Source organism: Nicotiana tomentosiformis, chromosome 1 (genome assembly GCF_000390325.3).
Source record: "Nicotiana tomentosiformis chromosome 1, ASM39032v3, whole genome shotgun sequence".
NCBI lineage: Eukaryota > Viridiplantae > Streptophyta > Magnoliopsida > Solanales > Solanaceae > Nicotiana > Nicotiana tomentosiformis.
Window position 1 is genome coordinate 36554666 of NC_090812.1, and position 7187 is coordinate 36561852.

Here is a 7187-nt window from a genome sequence, read left to right on the forward strand (position 1 = left end):
TTAAAATCTACGTGATTTTTACTCCAGTTTGAAAACGTGTATTAAACGTTTGTTTGTGTCATTCTTTTACAGAAAAAATGATGACTGAAAGCGAAAACCAAGCTGTTCCGATGGTAACTGCCAACGCATCGACAAGCCGAACACCGGCGTTGGCACCGGCAGAAAAACCCGAAAAATTTTCCGGGATTGATTTCAAGCGCTGGCAGCAGAAGATGTTCTTCTACTTAACTACGTTATGTCTACAGAAGTTCATCAAGGAAGATGTTCCTGATCTGCCAGATAAAACTCCAGATAATGAACGCTTTCTCGTGATTGAAGCGTGAAAGCATTCTGATTTTTATGCAAGAATTATATTCTTAGCGGACTGGATGATAATCTGTATAATGTATACAGTAGCGTGGAGACGTCAAAAGAATTGTGGAATGCGCTTGAAAAGAAATATAAAACTGAAGATGCCGGGATGAAGAAATTCGTTGCCGCAAAATTTCTGGACTACAAAATGATAGATAGCAAGTCTGTTATTACTCAAGTCCAGGAATTGCAAGTGATTATTCATGATCTACTTGCTGAAGGTCTTGTAATCAACGAAGCATTCCAAGTAGCAGCAATGATTGAGAAGTTGCCTCCATTGTGGAAGGACTTCAAAAATTATTTGAAACACAAACGAAAGGAAATGTCCCTTGAAGATCTCATTGTTCGGTTGAGAATCGAAGAGGACAATAAAGCTGCTGAAAGGAGAGGCCGTGGAAATTCAACAATAATGGGAGCAAATATTGTTGAAGCTAACAAAAAGAGGAAGAAGGCTTCTGGTCCGAAATACAACCCAAGCAAGAAGCGGTTCAGTGGAAACTGCTACAACTGTGGAAAAACTGGACACAAGTCTACGGAGTGTCGTGCTCCGAAGAAAGACAAGAAAAGAGGTCAAGCAAACATGGTAGTAAACCATGATGATGTTGATAACTTGTGTGCCATGCTTTCTGAATATAACTTGGTGGGAAATTCTAAACTGTGGTGGTTTGATCAGGAGCCACTCGCCATGTTTGTGCAGTTAGAGAAGCTTTTGCTACCTATGCTCTTGCTGAACCCGGAGAGACAGTTTATATGGGAAATGCTTCAACAGCAAAAGTTGAAGGATATGGAAAGATATTTCTGAAAATGACTTCTGGCAAGGTCATGACTTTGAACAATGTCCTTCATGTTCCCGAAATGAGAAAGAATTTAGTCTCTACTGGACTTCTTGTTAAGCACGGTTTTAAGTGCGTTTTTGTGTCAAACAAGGTTGTAATTAGTAAGAATGAAATATTTGTAGGAAAAGGTTACCTCACCGAGGGCCTTTTCAACCTAAATGTAATGGTTGTGGAAAATAATAATAATATTTCAGCTTCTTCTTACTTACTTGAGTCAAATAATTTATGGCATGTACGTTTGGGTCATGTCAATTATAAAACCTTGCGGAAAATGATTAACTTGGAAGTACTGCCCAAGTTTGAATGCGAAAAATCAAAATGTCAAACATGTGTGGAATCTAAGTATGTTAAACATCCTTATAAGTCAGTTGAAAGGAATTCAAATCCTTTAGACTTAATTCACACAGATATTTGTGACATGAAGTCAATACCATCTCGCGGTGGAAAGAAGTATTTCATAACTTTTATTGACGATGGTACTCGATATTGCTATGTTTACTTACTGAATAGTAAAGATGAAGCAATAGACGCATTCAGGCAATACAAAAATGAAGTTGAAACGCAACTTAACAAGAAAGTAAAAATGATAAGAAGTGATAGGGGTGGTGAATATGAATCTCCTTTTGAAGAAATATATTTAGAATATGGAATTATTCATCAAACAACAGCCCCTTACACGCCCCAATCTAATGGGATTGCGGAAAGAAAGAATCGCACATTAAAGGAGATGATGAATGCGTTGTTGATAAGTTCTGGTTTGCCACAGAACTTGTGGGGGGAAGCCATTCTTACGGCTAATCGAATATTAAATCGAGTGCCCCATAGCAAAACACAATCCATTCCATATGAAAAATGGAAAGGAAGGAAGCCCAACTTGAATTACTTTAAAGTGTGGGGTGTTTGGCAAAAGTGCAAGTTCCTAAACCCAAAAGGGTAAAGATAGGACCGAAAACCGTTGATTGTGTTTTCATAGGATATGCGACAAATAGTAAAGCATATCGATTTCTGGTTCATAAATCAGAAAATCCCGACATTCATAATAATATGGTTATAGAATCAGATAATGCTGAGTTCTTTGAAAATATATATCCGTATAAAAAGGAATGTGAGTCGTTTGATGAAGGATCTAAACGACCTCGGGAAGAAATAAAAGAAAGTACATGTAATCAGGAGAATCCAAGACGTAGTAAACGTCAAAGAACATCTACTTCATTTGGACCAGATTTTGTGACTTTCTTATTGGAGAATGAGCCTCAAACATTTAAAGAAGCTATAACTTCTTCGGAATCATTGTTTTGGAAAGAGGCAGTCAATAGTGAAATAGAATCCATATTGAACAACCATACATGGGAATTGGTTGATCTTCCTCCTGGAAATAAACCTTTGGGTTCTAAATGGATTTTTAAAAGAAAAATCAAAGATGATGGCACTATTGATAAATTCAAGGCAAGGCTCGTAGTCAAAGGGTATAGACAACGAGAAGGTCTAGACTACTTTGATACATACTCTCCAGTTACAAGAATTACGTCCATATGAATGTTGGTAGCATTAGCTGCAGTTTAAAAAGCAACACCAATATTGCTGTATTTGTAAATAATAATTCTGCAAAATATAAGTTAACGTAATGAAACAATAATAAATTCGAGCCCACTGAATTCACAGTGTTTCCTTAAGGAATTTAATCCCCTCCTAGTACCCAAGGTAATGGATTATTTCCTCCCAGGATAGAACGAATCACACACTGGTGTAGCGGTACTTCAAACCCCAGTGTTTCAGCGAACACAAAGTTCGGTAGCAAATCACACTTACAGTTGCTTTGTTTGAAGTTAAAAACAATGCAGAACGAAGGAGTACAAACTCAGAAAATCGTATGAAAATGCTGAGAGAAAGGAGTGCAAATGTATAGCCAATTTGTTGAGCGAATTGTGTGTTGGGATGCTTAATGTATATCATGAATTGTACACGACCAGATATAGCTTATGCTATAAGTAAACTGAGTCGATATACGAGCAATCCAGGACAATCTCATTGGATGGCAATGAAACGAGTTTTGGGATATTTAGAACATACCCAGAACTTTGAATTGCACTACAGTAATTTTTCTGCGGTGATTGAGGGATACTGTGATGCAAATTGGATCACCGGTTCAACTGATTCTAAGTCCACGAGTGGATATGTATTCACTATTGGTGGAGGAGCGGTATCTTGGAAGTCGTCCAAACAAACATGTATTGCTCGCTCTACAATGGAGGCTGAATTCATAGCCTTAGATAAAGCCGGTGAAGAAGCTGAATGGCTCCGGAATTTCTTGGAAGACATTCCATTTTGGCCCAAACCGTTGGCACCAATATGCATATATTGTGATAGTCAAGCGGCAATTGGAAGGGCTGGGAGCGTTATGTATAACGGTAAATCTCGTCATATACGACGAAGACATAAAACCGTTAGGCAATTACTCTCTAGAGGAATTATCACGATTGACTATGTAAAGTCAAGTGATAATGTGTCGGATCCACTTACAAAAGGCCTAACTAGAGAGGTAGTTGAGAAATCATCAAGGGGAATGGGGCTATGGCCGAGAACAAGTCATTGTGGCGGTAACTCTACCTAGAAGACTAGAGATCCCAAGATCTAGGTTCAAGGAGATCAAACAAAGTCATTAATGACGGTTCAACATTGTCAAATAAAATTTTAGTCCGTTCTCGTGATGAGACAATGTTCAGTACCAAGGATAAAGCATTAAGGCTTTTTAATTATTTTTAAATTTGATACGGGGTATATCAAATAGTGTATCTACAGGATGACACGTTTAGGAATCACCTATGTAAGTGTGAAGTGTTAGCCGCTTCAAGGAGAACTTTGTAAGGCCAGTTCTCTACGCACTTATGAAACCAGGCGGTGTTCATGGCTGAAACGAACACAACAATGAGAACCAAAGACGGTTAAGGGTTGATTGTGTGACTTATGGTTGTCTAGGTATACACCAAAGATCGACGGTTCAAAGATATCAAATCTACCGATTGACCGAGTATATCCGACATAAGTTTACTACGGAAAGTTCAAAGGGAAACCTACTTATCCAGATGCGATTAATCCTTACTTGTAAATCACACAGTTTTTTCATGCATACTTCCGTGATATAGCCATTCCCCATTCATGTGGGGGATTGTTGAGGTTTTTAAGATGAAATATTCTTAAAATGAGGGTGAATGGGAAATGGAGGGAAAATAAAATTTTGAGTAAAATTTTAAGTTTCCCCCTCTTGACAATGAGACATTATCCCATATTGGAAGAGGAAGACATTTTTGGTGGGTATATATATAATTGCTCTTCTTGTAGCTCTTAAAGAGTTAAGAAGAAAGCAAGCCTCGCGCCGCCGTCGTCGCTCGCTCGGCTCGGCTTCGGCTACGGCTACGGCTTCGGCTTCGGATTCGGATTCGGATTTGGATTTGGATTTGGATTTGGTCAAATGATCGATTGATTGATTAATTTTTTGGACCAAATTTATTTGTTAATAGTAAATATTAACGTAAGATTATCCGCATTTATAACGGATATTTTTCAATCCGTGTATTGACCATTTGGCAGCCGCCTAATGCTCTTCCCACCATGAAGGTGCTTGCTCCACAAACATGAAGTGCTTGCTCCACAAACATGTAATGCTTGCTCCACCATGGAGGGTGGACATTTGGTCTTCTTCAACATTTTGCTGCTATATATATGTGCAGCAGATGTTGAAGAAAGACACTCAACACACAACATACAATTCGCTCAACAAATTGGCTATACAGTGCACTCCTTCCTCTCAGCATTTCCATACGATTTTCTGAGTTTATACTCCTTCGTTCTGCATTGTTTTAACTTCAAACAAAGTAATTGTAAGTGTGATTTGCTACCGAACTTTGTGTTCGCTGAAACACTGGGGTTTGAAGTACCGCTACACCAGTGTGTGATTCGTTCTATCCTGGGAGGAAATAATCCATTACCTTGGGTACTAGGAGGGATTAAATTCCTTAAGGAAACACTGTGAATTCAGTGGGCTCGAATTAATTATTGTTTCATTACGCTAACTTATATTTTGCAGAATTATTATTTACAAATACAGCGATATTGACGGGAATAACAGTTACAAGGTTAAGTTACTTTAAGATTGTGATGACTTTGCTATGCATGTTTTCCAAGTTGTGAAACACAATAGCCTCAGCTACAAGGGCAATGATGAAAGTTGAAGCTTCTCCGACTAATTTTTGCCCCTTTCAACTAATAAGTAATTGGCATTTTTCTGTCCAAATTTATTTTGAAAGGTTATAAAGTGATGTAGCTGTTACATGAATTAATTTTACTTTTTAGTCTGAGCTATATGTTTCAAAGCTCAATTCCTTTTGTGCTTGTACTATCTTTCACAATTTTTCAATCAGAAAACTGCATAACCATTGGTGTTTGAAATTGGCTTTGAAACTTTATAATTTGTATCGCAGCAGGTTAATCTATCATGGAAGAAAAAGTTTCAACTCTTCTCATTAATTCTCAAAGGTTTCCATATCATGCACTTGAGATTTCAAATGGATGGTTGCATATGGACAGAAATGGGACTTGCATCAACCTTAGAAGGTGTATTTATATAGTTTTCGAACTCACAATTTTGTGTATTTATAACTAAGGTTGCACATAGAATACCTTTTGTATATAAGACTACAATATAGTGACAATTATGACGTTCTTAGAGTTGTACACAACTTTGTCCTCTACTTTGTTGTGAAATACCTTTTCTCTAATGTTGTCTACAACATTGTACTAAAAGATTTCAGCTAACCTAGAAAATCACGCTAACCATGTTGGGCCCGTGCATAGCACGGGTTTCCCTTGCTAGTACTAATAAGAAAAAAATATAACATAAAATGAGACATGAGAATATTAAATACGCAATATTAGTTAATTAATAAAATAAGATATTCGTAAAGAAAATACCATCATATATTTGAGATGCATAAAATCAATTTCAAAATCCAATAATCTACCTCAAGCTAACATCATGAGACAAATAAAATTACTCTATTTTAAAATATATTTATCAATTAAACATATTTATTTATCGAAGATGAGAGATAAGAAAAAAAGAAAAAAAAAACTCTAATACGATTTAAATCTTGCAACACTTAGTGGTGTTTTCAAAAGTGTAATTTGGGTGAATCTCAATATATTCATGTCAGAATTCAACTTAATGAATGTCGAGAGCAAATGCCTCAATAGGCAAAATGCCCTAAAGCTTGGGGCATATGGTGAGGTGTGTTTTGCGCCTAATAATGAGGAACATGTCTATAACTTCTCAAGCAAACTCAATGCTAGATTGTCACAAAAAAGAAGAATAAGAGTAAAGTACTGATTTATTTATTCATGACAAACAAATACAAGTATAATACCTACAAATATATAAAGATAAGAGATATATATTTTGTGTTCAACAAAAGAAGAATCAATTTCTTTGTAATTGCTTTTGTTTTATTTTTGAAACTAGATGGGCGTGCCCGTGCTAAGCACAGGTGTCTGCTGTCATATTTCCTTGCAACCACTTCTAATGTATGGGACCAGCTATTTACTGAAGATGTTATAAGTGTGCACATTTTGGTAATTTTATTCAAATTGAGATCACAAAGCATTCCCTAAATGATCCACCCTCACATTACAACATCATATCAAACATCATTTGTCTTCGAGCATAGTAGCAATTACTTCATATCATCTTTGGTGCGTGATAGAAAATAAGAACCAGCTTTCTTCTATAGTACTACTGTATACGGTCGAAATAGATTTCGGTCTTCCTACGTTCGATCGAGTTCGAGTGTTAAAAAGCCGGAATGAGGTTTTGGAAGTGAGCTCTGAGGTCGGTACTAACGAATCTCGAGCCCGAAGGTCACTCGAGGAGGCGGCTCGATAATCCTATCGAGCCTGTGACCGAATTAATCCGCAAGACACTGCTTCGAGGTCGGAAATACGCGACAT